Below are 19,119 nucleotides of genomic sequence, written 5' to 3'. Positions count from 1 at the left end.
AACTATGCAACGTAGTAGGCAAAAGCACAGTGCCCGACAGTATGACGAAGGACCTACTCTTAATGGAACATTGGTCAAAAACTTGGCAACTAAGTTTCAATGCCAAAAAATGTAAGGTCATGCACCTTGGCAGCAGAAACCCATGCAGAACTTACACCCTAAATGGTGAGACCTTAGCAAGGACTGCAGCAGAACGAGACTTGGGAGTGATCATTAGTCAAGGCATGAAGACTGCCAATCAAGTGGAGAAGGCTTCGTCCAAGGCTAGACAAATCATGGGTTGTATCTGTAGAAGTTTCGTCAGCCGAAAGCCCGAAATCAAAATGCCGTTGTACAGATCCATGGTGAGACCTCATCTGGAATATTGTGTACAATTCTGGAGGCCACATTACCAAAAAGATGTGCTGAGAGTTGAGTCGGTTCAGCGAATGGCCACCAGGATGGTCTCAGGACTCAAGGATCTTCCGTATGAGGAACGACTGGGTAAGTTGTAGCTATACTCACTTGAGGAACGCAGAGAGAGGGGAGACATGATCGAGACGTTCAAATATGTCACGGGCCGTATCGAGGTGGAAGAAGATATCTTTTCTCTTATAGGACCCACGGCAACAAGAGGGCATCCGTTGAAAATCAGGGGTGAGAAATTTCATGGCGACACCAGGAAGTTCTTCTTCACCGAAAGGGTGGTTGATCACTGGAATGATCTTCCACTACAGGTAATTGAGGCCAGAAGTGTGCCAGATTTTAAGAAAAAATGGGATAGGCATGTGGGATCTCTTCATGGAGGAAGTTAGGGGGTGGGCCATTAGAGTGGGCAGACAATGGGCCGTGGCCCTTTTCTGCCATCATTTTCTATGTTTCTAAAATCTAATGCACGTTGATATGCACATTAAAAGTGTTCTAATTTATTAGAAGAATGCGAAACAAACTGAAGATCAATCAAAAACTGGGGGGAAAAAAAATTTCCCCAAAAAAGGAATCAATCCTACCTGTTCATGTCTCTAGCACAGAATACTTATGTATTTCTTTGTAAATGCTATGTAGCACAACACATGGCTTTTCTTCAGCCGTATATTCCTTCTAACCACCCTCTTACACAGGCAATGTTTGTGCAGTAATCTTGAAACTGTTGAACAGTCAACATTTTCCACAGTCTCAGCCACATACTTGCATTTTGAAAGTCATCTTAGGCCTCGGTGACCTTCTTCAGCAGTGCCCATGGGGATGACCTGATTAAGGCAATGTCTTATACCAAACCACTTCCGCTTTAGGATTTCATAGTGACCTAAGGACTATTCAGTGCACACCATTTTTTCGTAGCTTTCTCCCAACCTTTAATTTGATTAATTCAAGGGTTCTTTAAGTAGTTCTTTGCCCTCCAACCCAGCCAGAAGGTTAACCATTCCCCTTAACAGTATCCATGACATCCTCTGTTTGTATGCCTTGTCTGTTTAGATTGTAAGCTCTTTGGAGAAGGGACTCTCTCGTGACTCTGTACAGCGCTGCGTGCGTCTGGTAGCGCTACGGAAATAATCCATAGTAGTAGTGTGAAGAGTTTCAGTCTTTGGGAAGCAGAGCTGAGATTGTGATGTCATAACGCCTCATTCCACCAATAAGAGCCAACCTCGTCAGTGATGTCACAATGGCTCGACTGTCCTGTACTCCCCCTCTGCCGTCTAACTCAGCCAGCAGATTAACCATTCCCCTTAACTGTAAACATGACATCCTGTTTGTTTGTCTTGTCTGTTTAGATTGTAAGCTCTTTGCAGCAGGGACTGTTTTCTTCTTTGTGACTCTGTACAGCGCTGCGTACATCTCTAGTAGCGCTATAGAAATAAAAGCAGTAGCAGTCCCATTTTTAGCATGGTTAATATTCAAAGCAGCTCAGCTACTATACCTGACTGGACACAGTTGAACTTCTTAACATTATGGGCCTTCTGTACCAAAGTGTACACCTAATATTTCGTGGCCAAATTCTGATCCAGAATCACTCCCAATATTTTAATGGTAGAGTGAATAGGTTGCTATTGCATTCAAAGCCAAAGAAGTCTCGGTGCAATTCCGACGTGGAGTTTCGCAAAAAAAAGAATCTAGTTTTCTCCGAGTTAAGTTTTCATTTAAAAGTCAACATCCATTGCCGATAGAAAAAAAGGACCCATTTCAAACACCCAGTCTGCACGGCCACAGGCAGCTCCTGAAGACCTCTGGGGTGGCCCTTAAATCGTACCGGGGGTGGGGGGAGTTCTGCTATGCTCTGCCTCTCTAACCAAGCTCCCCAACAGACGGGAGGAAGAGCTACTGGCTTGGAGAGCAAGACATTTCTCGGTAGACACAAGAACGGAGTGGAGGAGGCGGCGGCCTAGTGGTCAGGGCTGATGCTTAAGCACCCTGTTGCCTCACAGTAACCCTCTATTGCCCCAGGCGAGCCTGCTGGGACAGATAGGGAAAATATAATAGTTCTAAATCTAATAGATACTGGCACTGTCATCTTGATGTAGGGACACTGGATCATCTGCTGTTTTATTGTCCTTTGATACTTAACTTTTTGAAGTCAATATGGGGACAGATTAATACCATACTGGAGGCATCAATTCCATTGACGTATGAGGTAGTTATATGTGGAACGTTATTGCATATTAAGCCCCCCCATGGACCGCTATAAATGCCGGCTTTTCCTTATTATGACCGGGATAACCATGCAAATGATTACTCGCAATTGGAAGAATTGGGATCACCTTAGTTTTCCCTTTTGGTGGACGAGCTTATATTTAACTTATAAATATGAGAAAATGAATGCTGAAAGCTAGGGCATAATAAGATATTCAAATTAGTCTGGGGTCCATTGACGTCTTTTGTAAATTTGCTATAGTTGGCCTTTATTTTTATTTTCCGTTGCTTTTCACCCACACATAAAGGGGGAGTGGGAGCGGGAGGGGGGTATATCTTTTGTTTTGGTATTATTCCTGATGGTAATGATGGATGGGGGAGGGAATTTTTATCTTTTGTATAGATACTGATTGATTATAAGTGCTTGGTTGATTATCATTATTTGTATATAAATTGTATTGCACTTTTTGTTAGCATTAAAAACTAAATAAAGTTAAAAAAAAAAAAAAAAAGAGTGCCCGATTACTGTAAACTGCTTTGGGTGAATCTTTCTTCCTTGAAAAAGCCGCTAATAAATCTAAAATAATAAATATTTGGAAATGCTAATCTCCTCGAGGATACACCCAATGAAAACAGTTTGGTGGGAAGGACGTCTTCTGAACTTTAGGAAAAGAATGCAATCTTACCTCTTCACCTAATTCCCTTCTCCTACTACCCATATGGTAGGATGTCATATCCCTCCCCCCCACCTTCTGCACCTCAGCATTCTTAAATAGACTACAGTACAACTTGGCCCTGGAGTACCCCCTTGCCAGTCAGGCTTTCAGGATCTCCACAATGAAGACGCATGAAAGAAACTTGCATATAATGGAGGCAGTGTATGTAGGTCAAATTTATCCATACTCATTGTGGATATCCTTAAAACCTGACTGGCAAGGGCGTACTCCAGGACCAAGTTGAGAAACATTGGACTATAGTACACTATTCCCACCAATCCCTCCTCTGATTTAGACAACGCCGATTCTGTCCCTCCAAATAATTGTATATTAAATGTATATGGCTCTAGATGAACAAACTATATTACAGATATGTCAACTCGTAACCCACTTTGACTATTCTTATGTAGGTTAACCTGTAGCCGGTTCTGAGTTTGTTGGGCAGGACAGGATAAAAAAACTAATTAATAAACAAATAAAATAAATGCCATTGACACACACTGATCAGCCGTGTCGAGGTCCACGCGGGAAGATATCTGGTGGCTCTCCTGTTTATTTAGATCCAAAGAACCCCTCCCCCAAATCTCTTACTTCCTAGAGAGGCTAAGGCCTAGGGCAGAAATTAAGCAGTGCCCTCCCTCCCCCAATTTCTCTCCATCCTGCCCCCTCCCCATTCCAACATACCTCCCTTTATTTTAAAAATCAGCTGTCCTTCCCTTCTCCCACCTGGTTCTGAAGCCCCCCCCCTCATCTGTAAAAATGCAAGGAGGCCACAATTCGATAGCGCTTGCTGCGGCCTCCTCGGCACTGTTCCTTTGCTGCAGTCCGCCCCCTCGACGCAACTTCCCGTTTCTGCTTGGGTGGACTGTGGCAGAGGAACAGCGCCGAGGCGGGCCGCGGGAGAGCTAGAGAATCGCTGCCACGCTGGCAGCCTCCTTGCATTTTTTTTTTTTTTTACAGGTGAGGAGGGCTTTGGAACCAAGATGGGGAGAAGCTGGAGGCCCAGGGAGCCTGCCTTGTTTGTTCCCCCTAATGCTGGTGGCCCAGCTCCATAACCAAACCCCAATACATGATCACAAGGTGATCTGTCCAGTTTACACAGCAAATCCTCACCAGAGGTAGGAATACACGCAGGTTCGCTTCTATTAGTTGCAAAATGTTCAGTTTGGTAATGGGGCCAATTCCAGTCCAGGCGGGTTGCACACAGTTCCAGTTTTCAAGATGACCAGGGTATTTTATTTTCTTTTTTTTTTTTGACAGATGTTTGCAAAAATGAGTTATTGCTTCAGATCCGAGTAATGTTTACACTGAATATTGAGGCTGCGTTCCAAAGAGTTAGAGAGAACCAGCGGAAAATTACTACCGTTTAAGCTACAACTTGAATATACAGTAGTTTTGCAATAACAAGGTTGATAGATAAGTTTTGAATGAATTCCTAAGCTAGTGGTTTCCAAACCTGGCCCTGGAGGCATCCCAGCCAGTCAAATTTTAAGAATATCCACAATGAATATTCATGAGACAGATTTGCATGCAAATACACCTCCCATGGATATTCATTGTGGATATCCTAAAAACCAGACCGGCTTGGGTGCCTCCAGGATCAGATTTGGGAATCGCTGCCCTAAGCCAAAATTAGACTTGTATCAAGGACATCAAAACTTTTACCAGTCAGGTTTTTTTTATTTCTTTCCATGTGTGCAGTCAAAAATTCACTTTTATTCTCTAGCTACTGCAAGCAGCTGAAGGATTGACCCAGGTTTTTGAACTATGCAATGTTCAAATGTCAAGCTACTTCAGCGGTAGACAAATTTTGGAATAAATCCAGATACCGTGTTTCCCCGAAAATAAGACCTACCCCGAAAATAAGCACTAATCCTTGAATTTGACAGCAGCAGCACTTCCTCCCACTCCCTGCCTCCGAACCCCCGCTGACTCTTCCATCTTTCCATCTCTCCCTCCTGTCCGAACCCTGCCGACCGCGAGACCTGTATACCTCCCTCCACAGAGCAGCATCGGCAGCACTCTAAAAAGGCTGCTTCGTGGCCTTCTCCCCCCCCCCGGGGCATTCCCTCTGCTGCATCACTGATGTCATTGGCAACGCGGCACACGGAAGTCCCCGGCAGTTGAAGGCCGCAAAGCAGCCTGTTTAGAGTACTGCCAACGCTGCTCTGTGGAGGGAGGCATGTAGGTCTTGTGGTAGGCAGGGTTCGGATGGGAGGGAGAGATGGAAGGATGGGATGGTCAGCGGGGGTTCGGCTGCACGGCAGGGGAGTGGGCTGCTCAAGGGTTCTGCTGCAGCTGCATAGAAGGGAGGGACAGAAGCTGGGCAAGGGTTCTGCTGCATGAGGGATAGGAAGGAGGGATAGAAAGATGCTGTGCACAGTGCAAGGGTTCTGCTGCACAGGGGCATGGGAGGGAAGGATAAAAAGATGCTGCAGAGGGAAGGCACAAGGGGATGGGTGAGAGGGAAGGAAAAATGCTGCACATGTGGGGGAGAGAAAGGATAGAGGAATAATTGGGGTGGAGGAAAGGAAGGGAGAGATGATCACTGTACATGAAAAAAATAAGACCTACCCCAAAAATGGTTCATAGACAAAACCGCCGAAGACAAAGGCGTGCGCCGACAACTGAGCGCAAGACGGAAGCGCGCGCCAAAGAAAAAGAGTGTTTTTTAGGGGCTCCGACGGGGGATTTTGTTCGGGAACCCCCCACTTTATTTAATACAGATCGCGGTGGCGTTGTCGGGGGTTTGGGGGTTTGTAACCACCCTCATTATACTGGAAACTTAACTCTTTCCCTGTTTTTTAGGGAAAAAGTGAAGTTTTCAGTAAAATGTGGGGGGTTACAACCCCCCCAAACGTCCCCACAATGCGGCGCAATCTGTTTAAAGTAAAGTGGGGGGGGGTTCCCCCCATGTCCCCCGTCGGAGTCCTTTAAAACAGTCATTTTCTTTGGCGCGTGCCTCCACGTTGCGCTCAGTTGTCTGTGCACGCTTTTGTCCCGGCGTGCTTTTGACCCGACACCCCAAAATAATAGACGGTGTCTTATATTAATTTTGGACCCAAAAAACACACTAGGTCTTATTTTCGGGGAAACACGGTATTATGCTTCGCCATGATAATTCCTCTGCCCTCAAGAGAGCAAAGGGGTTCTTCCCTCTGATCCGGGAGATTTTAGTTTCTCTCTCCTTCCTTTGGTTTCCTATCAAATGGAAAGCACCGAAAAATGAGGGCTGATAAGACTGTACAGCCTGTTTTGGCAAGAGCCCGCCAGATCATCTCCTAAAAAAAAAAAAAAACTGGCTTCCTCCCAGCGCACAGAACAGGAAATGCAGTGTCCAGATTGGCTAGTAGTTCCATCACTTGTTCTTTGCAGTTGCTTTCAGATCATCTGGATTATGGGACCAACTGAATGAGCTCGGATAAACCAGCTGCTTAACCCTTTCAGGACCATAAGGATCGTAGGCCAATTTTTGTGGTTTTGACGACATTTTTATGGTAAAAAGGGCTTGCAGATGCCAAAAAATTGATTTTTTTTTGTGAAATATCATTATTTTTATTTAAAAAAAATCACACTTCTGGCTTATGGACAGTGTGGCAAGTGAATCTTCTCGTCAATCTGGCAACGACGCTAATGAATGAATGTCGGAACCAGTTTGTTTACATAAAGGCAGTATCATATGGAATCCGTACATATCAAATTTAGAACTGTAGACTATCCCAATCAAAATTTATAGGATTTTAAAGTTATGGGACAAATATGTCCCTTGGTCCTGAAAGGGTTAAACACCATTTGCAAACATCAGATGCACACGGCCGTCGGATTTTGTGCCCGTGACATTTTTGCGTGCATATGGCCTAAGTTCAAAGGTTAAAAGAGTGCGCATGGGCTACCTTGAAAATTTGAACGGTTTTGAAGTCTCCATGGGTTCAGTGCGGTCATCCCCCGATTTAGTTCCGACTGCAAATTTGTCTATTTTTTAAATCTAGCTTTATTTTTTTAAGAAAATTCTAGAGTGGATCGAACGAAGGGTCTTACACATTTTACAGAAGTATTTTTAGCACGCACTTCTAAAGTCAGTATACAGTCCGTGAGAAACACCAGCTCCACAGTCAGAATGAAACAAATGCAGCTCAGTGGGCTGTTTCTGAAGGCTGGAGACCTTAAGAAATCTGAATTGCATTAGGAAAAAAAAAAAAAAAATGTTATAAACTGAAACCAATGATGATCTAATCTACAACAGCAACCCAACTTCAGATCAGGGCCATAAAGCCATAGTGGCTTTATTATTAGAAAACCACATTAGGAAACAGGCTGTAGAATTAGAGAATGACATGGGGACACATTTTCCCCCCGTTGCTGCAGGAACTCAATTTTCCCGTCCCATCCCCAAGAGTATGTTCCTGTCCCCGTCCTTCCTATTCCTGTAAACTCTGCCTTAACCATACAAGCCTCAAACACTTATGATTTTTAAGCGTTTGAGGCTTGTGCAGACGAGGACGGAGCTTAGGCATTGGTGAAATGAGGCATTATGACATCACAGTCTGAGCTCTAGAATGTTGCTACTTATGATTTTAAAGGGTTTGAAGTTTGTGCACATGAGGACGGAGCTTAGGCATTGGTGAAATGAGGCATTATGACATCACAGTCTGAGCTCTAGAATGTTGCTACTTATGATTTTAAAGTGTTTGAGGCTTGTGCAGACGAGGACGGAGCTTAGGCATTGGTGGAATGAGGCATTATGACATCACAGTCTGAGCTCTAGAATGTTGCTACTTATGATTTAAGTGTTTGAGGCTTGTGCAGACGAGGACGGAGCTTAGGCATTGGTGGAATGAGGCATTATGACATCACAATCTGAGCTCTAGAATGTTGCTACTTATGATTTAAGTGTTTGAGGCTTGTGCAGACGAGGACGGAGCTTAGGCATTGGTGGAATGAGACATTATGACATCACAGTCTGAGCTCTAGAATGTTGCTACTTATGATTTAAGTGTTTGAGGCTTGTGCAGACGAGGACGGAGCTTAGGCATTGGTGGAATGAGGCATTATGACATCACAATCTGAGCTCTAGAATGTTGCCACTTATGGTTTAAGTGTTTGAGGTTTGTACAGATGAGGGCGGAGCTTAGGCATTGGTGGAATGAGGCATTATGACATCACAGTATGAGCTCTAGAATGTTGCTACTTATGATTTTAAAGTATTTGAGGCTTGAGCAGATGAGGACAGAGCTTGCAGGAATGGGGCAGGGGCAGGGACAGGAAAAGAACTCACCTGGAGTCCATCACTGTGGCCATATATCGCCTGCAAATGATTCGGTGGAAGGAAAAAGTTAGTTGTCAGAAGCTTTCAAAAATAAATATGTTTTGAGAGCCTTCTTAAATACCTGGTGTGATCTTTCCAGAGCATAAGGGTAAAGGCAAACTATTCCAAAGTGCTGAACAGAATCCTGGAAGATATCCCGAAAAACATGTCGAAAAGATGAACTAACTGGTTTTGCTGAGTAGCGCAAAGCACTTGTGAGGCAGAGCAAAGTATCAAATACCGCGATAACACTTGTAGAAAATCATTAGTCTGGGTCACCATGGACTAAAATTCAACATCTTTTTAAACGGTGGCAAGCAATAGGCAGCCAGTGTTCAGTTTTCAGAAGTGGGGTTGCGATATCAAAATTTTTTTTTAGCACTGAAAATCAATTTTAACTGCAAAATTTTGTATTTGCTGCAAGTACGAGTGTCTAATCTCTTTAAGCAGGTATGCAAGTTTATGCTAAACAGTGGAAAGCCTTAGCAGGTTAAGCCGTCCCTGAATATACTATCAGACAAGACTAGGCCTAAGGCAGCAGTTTCTTCGATTCTCCTCCAAGTTTAATATTTAATAAAACTTGGAAGTTCAATTCTACTTTCGTACAATATCATTGTGGGATGACCACGATTGTTGAGGGAGGGGAGATGAGCTAGATCAGGGGTCGGCAATTCCGGTCCTCGAGAGCCGGAGCCAGGTCAGGGCTTCAGGATATCCACCATGAATATGTATGAGATGGATTTGCATGCACTGCCTCCTTGAGATGCAAATCTATCTCATGCATATTTATTGTGGAGATCCTGAAAACCTGACCTGACTCCAGCTCTCGAGGACCGGAATTGCCTGCCCCTGTCCTAGCTGATCTGTTCCCTGATTCTTGCCCTAGGTCAGGGGTCGGCAATTCCGGTCCTCGAGAGCCGGAGCCAGGTCAGGTTTTCAGGACATCCACCATGAATATGTATGAGATGGATTTGCATGCACTGCCTCCCTTGAGATGCAAATCTATCTCAGGCATATTTATTGTGGATATCCTGAAAACCTGACCTGGCTCTGGTTCTCAAGGACCGGAATTGCCGACCCCTGAGCTAGGGGCCTGAAATGTAACGGAGAGGGAGGCCCAGTACCACTGCACTAGCCCCGAGTGCGTTTCCTGCTAATGAGTAACCTTGGGAATTATCTTGTTATCCTGAGGTTTTGGTTGGTTTTTTTTAACAGGAAATTAAATATACCGGTTTCAGTTTGCATTTTCTTCTGGATGTAGTTTCTAGTTTTTGTTGTCTCCTGTAAGTAAACTGACGTGGCTGGAATTACCAGCACACGGTTTAAACATTTCTTCAAGAGCTGGAGGCTGTGGTCGTTGGACATTTTTAGTGGCTCCCCTCCCCCCCATACAAAACTATGGGCTCCTTTTACTAAGGTGCGCTAGCGTTTTTAGCGCCTGCTGCACTGCCGCGCCTGCCAACCCTGCGCTACGTGCCAAGAACTAACACCAGCTCAATGCTGGCGTTAGCGTCTAGCACAGCTTGGTAAAAGGAGCCCTATGTCTATGCCATAGAAGGCTATGACAAAGATGAGAAGAATGGAATTATCCAAAAAGAAAGATGTGCACTAAAATAGTGTCCACAAACTTATCTGTAGATGTACAAATCTTTTATTCTTCCAATTTCATCCTGGTACAATCAATGATTCAATCAGGGGCGGGAAATTTCATGGGGATTTCATGGGGATACCAGGAAGTACTTCTTCACAGAAAGAGTGGTAGACCATTGGAACAAACTCCCAGAGCAGGTGATCGCGGCCAATAGCATACAAGATTTTAAGAATAAATGGGATACCCACGTCGGATCTTTACGAGGGCAGTATAGAGCACCTGTGAGCGACCCCTTAGGAGTAGTTAGGGGAGGGTTAATGGAGTGGGCAGACTTGATGGGCTATGGCCCTTTTCTGCCGTCATCTTCTATGTTTCTATCTACAGATAAGTTTGTGGACACTATTTTAGTGCACATCTTTCTTTTTGGACAATTCCATTCTTCTCATCTTTGGCATTTTTGCTTGTGGTTTTGTTTGTTCCCCTGTTTTTGTGAGATAGAAGGCTATGACCCATCCTACCAAATGAAGTCAATACCTCTGGCTCCACCAACCATACGACTAACAGTGTTCTTCATTGCAAGTCCCAGGGGCCAATGGCAATGTCAATCAACCCTTGACTCGTCCCCATTTTCTCCCGGCTCTACGAGGACAATTCTCTAGCGGGATTGCTTACAATTAGGTGCCTTGAGAGTAACTTGTAACATAGTAGATGACGGCAGATAAAGACCCGAATTGTCCATCCAGTCTGCCCAACCTGATTCAATTTAAATTTTTTAATTTTTTCTTCTTACCTATTTCTGGGCAAGAATCCAAAGCTTTACCCGGTACTGTGCTTGGGTTCCAACTGCCGAAATCTCTGTTAAGACTTACTCCAGCCCATCTACACCTTCCCAGCCATTGAAGCCCTCCCCAGCCCATCCTCCACCAAACGGCCATATACAGACACAGACCGTGCAAGTCTGCCCAGTACTGGCCTTAGTTCAATTTTTAATATTATTTTCTGATTCTAGATCCTCTGTAGGAACCTATTCTAAAAAGGAGCATGGGCGCCTATGGCTTTCTACAGAATACGAATATAACTAGGTCTATACATACACACAACACACATAAAAAAAGAATTAGATGCAAGCAATACACGGCCATAGAACAGGTGTTTATTATACGTTATAAATGTAAGTGGGAGACCAACCCATGCATACACCATGTGCCTATTTTTCATAGTGGGTATTTGCAAGGATTTGCAGAATAGCATTTAGGTGGCATCGTCCATCAAATGTAGAAATGCTGTTGCTAAAAACATTTATATGCACATTAAGGGTGTAACTGTTAGTTGTTTGTATTACAAAATTGCTCCCTATATCCATTATCCGTTGGTCTGTTTTCTGCCTCCATCATGCAACTCTATATAAGTTTGCCCAAATTCCTGCACTATTGTCTGGGAAAAGAGCAGTACGGGAGATCCGGCCTTGTGCAATTCAAAATCACCAAGACTCATGGGGTACCATAAGGCAACAGCCCAAAGTCTCTTGAGCAAATATGGAGGGGGGGGGGGCGCTAAACTGAGGAAAGAGCCAGCTTGAAGGGGTTGGATGTACAGACAGGATATTTAAGGCTGAAGGATGAACACTGGGACCCACTGAGAAATGGGAGGGATAGAGAATGTTAGGGGGGAGAGGAGATGGACTTAAGGAAAGAAAAAGCATGGCGGAGGGGAAGTTTGATTATTTTTGTCAGGTCACTCCAAATTCAGAGCCAGGCTGACTCCATAGGGGGAACACCCAGAAGTATAGTAAGGGCGGGGTACGGTCAGACCCAGGCGCGGTCTTCCTAAGGGTGAGGCAGCACCCATCCTCCTCTCCACACTCCTCCCCTTGGTGCATGCGCCCCCTGCCTTCTCCCGTACCTTTCTGGCGCTCTCTCCGACATCACTTCCGGAACCCACGCCTAGGAAGCGATGTCAAAGGGAGCCGACACCCGACGTGGGCAGCATGCTGCTCACGCCGAAGCTTTAAAAGGGACGAGGGCACCATCGCCCCGGGCGCAGCTCTCCCTTACTACGCCACTAGGAACCCCCACCCCCTAGAGAGCTACGGCGTCATTGAAACAGGATTCCCTCCCTAACCCTTGCCCACTTTTGGCACTTGCATTTTTGCGACGGTGATCTTGTTATTTCACGCTGTGGTTTTCTTTTCCACCCACCGACGTAACTCCTGTTTCAATCATGACTATTACTGCACTATAAAATCTAATCTACTGCCTTCAAAATCAGGATGACGCTTGGGGACCATCCATGGGTCACAGGTTACCCCTCTTCCCATTTTTCATACTACCCAGTCTTGAGTCACCTGTACTGGTGGCTGCAAATTACCGTATTTTTCGCTCCATAAGATTTAGAGGAGGAAAAACCAAGAAAAAAAAATATTCTGAACCAAATTGTGCCTCTGAACCCAGCCCCCTAGAAAAACAGACACATATACTGCAGCAGACAGTATATTTATTTGTCTGGTGATTTCTGGTTGCACTAGATAGTTCTTTCTTTCCTTCCTTTGGCCCAACAATTGTCTCTTTCTATTCCCTCCCTCCTTCCTTCGTCCCGAGTTCATGTCCCCTCCCCCTCACTACCTTCCAGCCTTTGTCCTTCCTCCCTCCTGCACCAAAGTCTGCCTCTCTCCCGCACCAAAGCCTGCCTGCCTTCCTCCCAGCCGCGCCGATTCCTCCTCCCAGGTCCGCCGCTCACCCACTGCTGCCGCAACTCCACAAAAGGAAGGGCTGGCAGCGTGCAATCAGGCCCACAAGCCTTCCTCTGACATCAGAATTGACATCAGGGGAAGGCTTGGGGGCCCGATTGCATGTCGCCGGCCCTTCCCTTCCTGTGGTGGTGAGCGGGTAAGAAGGCGGGGGAGGGGGGGGGGAAGGCGACGAGCAGCAGCAGAATGCTAGGGGGGGGAAGTGTATTCACTCCATAAGACGCACCCACTTTTCTACCCCCTTTTTGGAGCAAAAAATACGGTAATTTCATCAAGATCAGGAAAACTCCTGGTTCTTCTGAATGGTCTTCGCCACCCCTTCAGAGTTTGTCGCTTATGTTAGTTAAGTTAGATACCCTCGACTCGTGCGCGAGTCCTAGCGACTTGATGAATTCTAGATCTGAAAAGAAAATCTGATTTGTGCTAGTCCGGTAAGATCCTGCAGCGTCATCCCCATGGTTATTTTCAAACGTTTCCAGCCATCTGATCACAAACAAACACTGGGCATACTCTGTGTGACGATCAGCTCTTCCCTAGTAGCACAGCGAGTGCCTTCCAACCTAGGGGACCATCTTCCAGCACTAAACATCGATTCTTTATGTCTCATTGCCATCAAGTCTTCTTGGAAGAATACAGAAGTAGATTGCCGGGCCTTTCTTCTGCGCAGTATACATTCAATGTCGCCGTTGTCGCATCAAACGCAATCCTCCCCCTCCAACACTGCCCATCTGCTGCCGCCCAGATGGGTGGTACATCGTTAGTCTAGCATCTCCACCGAAACCCGTCCGCCTTGGGAGACCCAATCCTGCTGGTAGTGAAACTACCGACGGCATAGCTTTCAGCTTCTCGGATGCAAGCCCCAGTGGCACAACAAGTGCATGTACCATGACTGGAGGCTGCTTGCGCGCTTGTCAAAAATGATCAAGACTAGAAAAGTGACTCCCCCTTATGCACAACACATAGAACATTTAAACTACAACCACTGGCTAGCAGAAAACATCTGCTGTTTGCTTTGCTCCCAAGGCGACATCGGGTAACGTGGCATGATTGTGGTTGCCCGGTGACAGAGATAAATTTACATCCCACTAGTTACCCTGACAAACTTCAGTGCTCTCTCTCTCTCTCTCTCTCCAGATCATGCCGTCTACTTCTTGTGCAAGCGTGGAGGCTCAGCATTTTCCTCAACACTGGTGTGTTCTGCAAGATAACTAGGCCACGTGGGGCCGCTGTAGATAAGCAGAGAAGCAGCAAACGCAGCCTGCAAGAGAGATTTTTATGCATATCAGAAAACTGGACTAGCACAAGTATATAGTCTATTGCAAGGAAAGGCCTAGAGGAGGGGGAGCGCCTTCAATAAGAGAGTTCCAATTCCAAGATTCATGCACAAATGAGTTCATTCACATATTCATCAATTAACCTGCCAAGAGAGAATACAGGAATCGGAGCTATTTATGCCAGGGAAAATATTTACGGGCCTTTTGTAGCCATTTCATTGTATTCAGTCCTGAATATATTGTAGTAACCAAACACGCAACAGCTACAGGGCCTAGAATTCAGCCGACAGGAGAGACCTAGAAACCGAAAAGAACGCTGCTTAGCTGTTGCTTATGTCTTGTGCAATACCCAGCAGCCACTGCTCCAAATATAAATTCTCCACAGACTTTCACCGCAGTGCTTAACAAAAGAAGCAGGGCTAGGCTTTTCCTCTCTAAACATATACATATTTCGACATTTGTAATCTACACAGATCTCCAATGTAGAATATAAAACCTGCTTTAAAACAGAATCACAAAAGTCCAGCAATCTCATACTTGGCAAACAAATTTAATGAAAGGTGATTTTATTTGGTAAAAGTATGTACAAGATAATAAAGCCACTTTCGGGGAGGGGGGGAGAAGCATATTCCTCAGTGCTTCTATAGACCTGAGAGGAAGAAACACTCCAATGGGGATGAAGAGGGTTAACTCTCTGGAGCCTCTAGGCCCCAGGTTGCTCATTACTGCATCAATACGAGGTTAGCCATATTACATAAGGCAATAAACAGATAATCGATAGGCAAGTTTAAAGACTCTTACAGATAAAATCAGGCTGTTTGGAATTCATAAAGGTGAAATTTAGTCATAACTGTTTCCTTTCCTTTAGTCTGGCTCTACCATCCTGACCTTTTGGGTTGTTATTCCCGCCTACCAGCAGATGAAGATGGGGGAAAGATCAAGTTTCAAGTTTTATTTTAGTTTGATGAATCACTTATTTAGTTTTACTAAGCGAGGTACAAAATTGATAAAAATATAAACACACATTTAGACATACAATCAGTTTCTTTAAGACATCACCGGTACAATAGGGGCTATGGTGAGTGAAAAGATCTAGTTTGCCTCTGCCAAAGCAGTGGAAGGTCCTAGAAATCATATCCCTGCCCTTATAATAAAATTCTGTCTTTTGTTGCAAACACAGCAGGCGTGAAAGACATACTCGTAAGAAGACATATAGCATTAAAGTCAAACGGAGAGGGAAGAAATGACCAACAGAAGGTCAAGTGACTCATTCCCTTCAACAACAAGAGATGTCCCCATGAAGAGCTAGGAAAAATCCCAAGATTTCACCCTAGAAACAGGAAAGGCCACCAGCTGAATCTCAAACAAGTTCTGCGCCAACCCTGCTACAGAAGCTAAGGCCTTGGGAATCTGCATCGTCCAAGGAAAAAGGGAATGTCAACTGCCATCATATTGCTGTTTCTATAGGCAATACCCCAGTCATGGTACATGGGCTTGTCGTGCCACTGGGGCTTGCATGCATTTGAGAAGCTGAAAGCTATGCCGTCTGTAGTTTCACTACCAGCAGGGCCTCCTAAGGCAGATAGCGCTTCAGTGAAAATATTAGACAAATGATGTACCACCCATCTGGGAAGCAGTAAATGGGCAATGTTGGAGGCAGAGGATCACGCTTGTTGCGACAACATCTACTTCTGTATTTTGCTGCAAAAACTTGATGTTCATCAAATCACTAGGACTTGAACATGAGTCAATGGCACCAAAGAATAAGTGACAGACTCAGGAATAATCTAAGAAAACACTTTTTTACAAAAAGAGTGGTAGATGCATGGAATAGGCTCTCAGTAGAGATGATGGAGACAAAGTATGAATTTAAGAAAGTGTGGGACAGGCACGTGGAATGTCTTAGATAGAGGAGGAGATGTTGGATGCTATGAATGGGCAGACTGGATGGGCTATTTGACCTTTATCTGCCTTCATATTTCTGTGTTTCTATGTTGTACCAGCTCTCAAAGACCTTGTAAACCCGGATAAAAGCCGAAGAAGTGGAAGATTCAAGGGCCTTGACTAAGGTGGACATCACAGTCATTACCAAGGGTTAAATCTTAAGAATGAAGGGATCCAGATCTTCCATTTCTACTGGACCCTATATGACCAGGCCGCAACATCCAAGAAGGGGAAGCAGATTGTCCACCAACAAAGGAACCAGATCCATATAACATGGTCTCCATAGCCCATCTAGGGCCACAATAAGGATCAGAAAAGGATGCTGTGCTACCTATAAGCTCAAAAATTGGATACCCACTCCCCTGAATCCAGCAGAGATTGTCTGAGGAAATCCACCTGAACGTCATCCTAGCCGATTATGTGGACCACTGACAAAACCAGCATACAGTATTTACCTCTGTCTGGCAAAAAACTTTAAGTTTTGCAGCTACCAGGGTCACCACCCGACTCCTTAAACCTCCTTAATGTTGATATACGCTACCGCCATCACATTGTCTGCCATTACAGGACTGTTCTTCTCCATTATCAGGGGAGTAATTCCACTAGTCCCAACCTCACCACCCAGGTCTCTGGGCAGCTGACAGACCAAGAGGCCTCCAAAGGAGACCTGAGCTGTTCTGTCCAAGCAATAAGCTCCTCAACCAAGGAGACTTGTACCAATGGTCACAACCAACCAGTTCTGTGGACCCAGCAGAACTCCCCACAAGAAGCATCTGGGACTGTCCCACCAATTCAGACTGCAACTCACTGTGAAGAGTAGATAGCGGTCAAAACCTGACAGATTGGAGCCCAAATCCAGTGCACCATTTCCAAGAGATAGTCGCTAGTCTAGTGGTCTCCAGGTTAAACAGACTCCATTTGTGGGCCTACAGCTTGTGCATAAAAAATACTACTTCCAGGGTCATATCAAACCAAATGCCCAAGTAATCCATGGTCTGGGAGGGAAACATGCAACCCTCCACAGTTCGCTACCCAACCTAGAAGTTCCAAAAGAAGGATAGGAGAGAGTAACTTGGAAAAGAGACGGCTAAGGGGAGATATGATTGAAGTTCATAAAATCCTGAGTGGTGCAGAACGAGTACAAGTGGATCAATTTTTTACTGCATCAAGATTTACAAAGATTAGGGGACACTCAAAGTTAGAGTAATACTTTTAAAACCAATATGAGGAAATATTTCTTCACTCAGAGAATAGTTGAGCTCTGGAACACGTTGCCAGACAATGTGGTAAGAGCAGTTAATGTAGCTGGTTTTTAAAAAAGGTTTGGACAAATTCCTGGAGGAAAAGTCCAGGAGATAGACATGGGACGGTAGCACGAAATGCTGCTACTATTTGGGATTTTGCCAGGTACTTGTGACTTGGATTGGCCTCCGCAAAGATGGGATACTGGGCTACATGGACAGGGACGGGGAAAAATTTGTCCCTGGTCATTCTCTAATCCAATTGACTGGGTGTGTGTTCTATCTGCATTCAAAGGAGGTAATGTGTGTATATAGATCTCATGCATACACATGGGAGGGGGGCGGGGTATAGAAAATCCTGAAAACCTGACCGGGTTGCTCAACCCTGCACCAGTTCGTCTCAAAAAGATAGCATAAACAGCCTGTCTCTGGCCTAGAGTTGCAGAGTTAAGGTTCTGTCCTTCAGTATTCAACACAAATGAGTCTAACTTAGCCCTGAAGTCCAAAGTTATACATTCCAGCAGGATTCCAAGATAAACTTGGTCTACCTTAGTGGAGCCTCTGCAGTTTATGTGGTGAGGCAAAGGGTGGAGAACGCTTCTCTCCTCGGGGCCTTCATGTTCTGCTCAGCAGTGGGTAGGAAATAAGACCTGCTCTCCTAATCTCTTAAGACAGGCTAACTAAACAATTCCCTGCCTTAAGGTAGCTCAGTGAGGAAGTATTTTTAAAGGAAATCCTGCCTAGTACCAGCCACTCCCTCACAGAGTCCTTCTGGTACAGTTCAGGAAACCTAAGAGGACAGGCCCTTAACCAACTTCTCCTCAAAGAGCAAGCAACCCCTAAAGCACAGCTTAGAAGCTTCTTGAAGGCTGCGTCTGCAGCCCAATGACTCAGCCAGAGCCATCTCTGGCCCACAACAGGAGGCCACCGAGTGAGAGGAGATGCATGCCAGATCAAATAAAACATCAGCCCAGAAAACTTGCCTCTATCGCCATATGGGTCACCTCTGAGGACTCACAATTGCAGCAATCAGCATAACATGGTTTTTGCCAAGACAAACAATGGCCCGTGTCTGCAACACCTTAGGAAAACCCCATCTTGGGAACTGCAGCATCACTCTCTCCTCATGGATCTCTTTGAGAGCAGAGCCACCCTGCACAGACATGGTAACCACTGTGACAAGGGCGTCCACCTATCCATTTCCTCATAACATCCAAAACCTTGGACCTTCCCTAAGAGCCTCCCCACCATCTGAAATTACCCACTTCACCAGCATCGTGTGATAGAGCACCTTATAGAATGGAAAATGCAGAGATGCCCAAGTCTCATTCATTAGGAGTGTGTCACACTCATTTTCAAAGCTCTCTGGCTATCAGACCTTCAGTACCAGTGCACTGATCTTATCGCTGCTTTCATGAGAGGGAAGCCTTAGAGAAGTTAGTCAATTGGTCCGACCAGTAGGAAGAAATCCAAGCACTCCTTCCTTTTATTGCAAGTATATATGCTCTAAAACTGATATATTGGGTGGAAGACAAATTTTAACTCAAAAAAAAAAAAAAAAAAAAATTTTATCCAACATACGCCTCACTTTGCCTGGATTCTTTCAGAGGCTCCAAAAAAGCCAGTATCATTTAATGCTGCCTTAATTAATTTGCAAAGCACAGTAATACTACACGTAAATCTTGTTAGATTGAC

General features: G+C 45.0%; 1 protein-coding gene across 4 annotated transcripts in view; it reads right to left on the bottom strand.

Annotated features, from left to right (window-relative positions):
* Positions 1 to 19,119, bottom strand: part of LOC117357438 — a 239,747-nt gene that overhangs the window by 203,909 nt on the left and 16,719 nt on the right. The gene's annotated exons all lie outside the window — the stretch shown is intronic.

Source organism: Geotrypetes seraphini, chromosome 3 (assembly GCF_902459505.1).
Source record: "Geotrypetes seraphini chromosome 3, aGeoSer1.1, whole genome shotgun sequence".
In the NCBI taxonomy this organism is placed as follows: domain Eukaryota; kingdom Metazoa; phylum Chordata; class Amphibia; order Gymnophiona; family Dermophiidae; genus Geotrypetes; species Geotrypetes seraphini.
Note: the sequence above shows the minus strand (reverse complement) of the source record. Positions and strands in the feature narration are given on the sequence as shown.